Source organism: Heptranchias perlo, unplaced genomic scaffold, assembly GCF_035084215.1.
Source record: "Heptranchias perlo isolate sHepPer1 unplaced genomic scaffold, sHepPer1.hap1 HAP1_SCAFFOLD_759, whole genome shotgun sequence".
NCBI classification, from domain to species: Eukaryota; Metazoa; Chordata; class Chondrichthyes; order Hexanchiformes; family Hexanchidae; genus Heptranchias; species Heptranchias perlo.
In genome coordinates, this window is record NW_027139792.1 from 45,929 (window position 1) to 48,197 (window position 2,269).

Consider the following 2,269-nt stretch of genomic DNA (forward strand, 5'->3'; position numbering starts at 1 on the left):
CGAGGAATCCTGGTGAAGAAGCAGGAATTTCTGGAGCAGAAGATCCAACAGGAAGTGCAGCCGCCAGGAAACATGGCACCAAGAACAAACGAGGTGAGGTCGGAGCCCGCGCTGGTTGGGGGGGGGTGGTGGGCAATGCGGGGAGGAAAGGGGATTTACAATTGGGCTGCACCGGGACCGTCGGTGGCTCCTGCCGGCAAGTGTGTTGGGGGCCGATGCCCCCCACGGTCGAACAGTTCCCGAACTCTAGCTGTGCGGGCTGGCACGCCGACCGAGCGAGGCGCCGGGACGTCCCACAGACCTTTATGGTCAAATGAGTCCTTTTTTGTTTTGAAGTGGAAAGGCGGCGGACGTTTTGCGCACAGCAAGATCCCACAAACAGCGATGTGATAAACGATCAGATCATCTGTTTTTTTTTAGTGATGTTGGTTTGAGGATAAATATCGGCCCAGGACACCGGGGAGAACTCCCCCTCCTGCTCTTCTTCCAATAGCGGCCGTGGGATCTTTTACGTCCCACCTGAGAGGGCAGACGGGGGCCCTCGGCACCGCCCCCGGTAGGGGGAGTGTCGGCCCTGGATTACGGGGCTGGAGTCTCTCTGAGCGGGCACTCGAACCCACGAACTTTACGACTCGGAGAGGGCGAGTCCGACCGAGCCACTGCTGTTTTTTTTTATTCGTTCATGGGATGTGGGCGTCGCTGGCGAGGCCGCATTTATTGCCATCCCTAACTGCCCTTGAGAAGGTGGTGGTGAGCCGCCTTCTTGAACCGCTGCAGTCCGTGTGGTGAAGGTTCTCCCACAGTGCTGTTAGGAAGGGAGTTCCAGGATTTTGACCCAGTGACGATGAAGGAACGGCGATATATTTCCAAGTCGGGATGGTGTGTGACTTGGAGGGAACGTGCAGGTGGTGTTGTTCCCATGTGCCTGCTGCTCTTGTCCTTCTAGGTGGTAGAGGTCGCTGGTTTGGGAGGTGCTGTCGAAGAAGCCTTGGCGAGTTGCTGCAGTGCATCCTGTGGATGGTACACACTGCAGCCACGGTGCGCCGGTGGTGAAGGGAGTGAATGTTTAGGGTGGTGATGGGGTGCCAATCAAGCGGGCCGCTTTGTCCTGGATGGTGTCGAGCTTCTTGAGTGTTGTTGGAGCTGCACTCATCCAGCAAGTGGAGAGTATTCCATCACACTCCTGACTTGTGCCTTGTAGATGGTGGAAAGGCTTTGGGAGTCAGGAGGTGAGTCACTCGCCGCAGAATACCCAGCCTCTGACCTGCTCTTGTAGCCACAGTATTTATATGGCTGGTCCAGTTAAGTTTCTGGTCAATGGAGACCCCAGGATGTTGATGGTGGGGGATTCGGCGATGGTAATGCCGTTGAATGTTAAGGGAGGTGGTTAGACTCTCTCTTGTTGGAGATGGTCATTGCCTGGCACTTGTCTGGTGCAAATGTTACTTGCCACTTATCAGCCCAAGCCTGGATGTTGTCAGGTCTTGCTGCATGCGGGCTCGGACTGCTTCATTATCTGAGGGGTTGCGAATGGAACTGAACACTGTGCAATCATCAGTGAACATCCCCATTTCTGACCTTATGATGGAGGGAAGGTCATTGATGAAGCAGCTGAAGATGGTTGGGCCAAGGACACTGCCTGAGGAACTACTGCAGCAATGACCTGGGGCTGAGATGATTGGCCTCCAACAACCACTACCATCTTCCTTTGTGCTAGGTATGACTCCAGCCGCTGGAGAGTTTTCCCCCTGATTCCCATTGACTTCAATTTTACTGGGGCTCCTTGTGCCACACTCGGTCAAATGCTGCCTTGATGTCAAGTGCAGTTACTCTCAGTTCACCTCTGGAATTCAGCTCTTTGTCATGTTTGGACCAAGGCTGTAATGAGGTCTGGAGCCGAGTGGTCCTGGCGAAACCCAAACTGAGCATCGGTGAGCAGGTTATTGGTGAGAAAGTGCCGCTTGATAGCACTGTCGACGACACCTTCCATCACTTTGCTGATGATTGAGAGTAGACTGATGGGGCGGTAATTGGCCGGATTGGATTTGTCCTGTCGAGGCGCGCTGGGCGTGGGTGGGACGAGGAGGGTTTGCCTCTGGTCTCTGAGCCTCCCCGTCTCTCCCCGCAGCGGCGCTGCAGGCTCTGAAACGGAAGAAGAGGTACGAGCAGCAGCTGACGCAGATCGATGGGACCCTGTCCACCATCGAGTTCCAGCGCGAAGCCCTGGAGAACGCAACCACGAACACTGAGGTGCTGAAGACCATGTCCA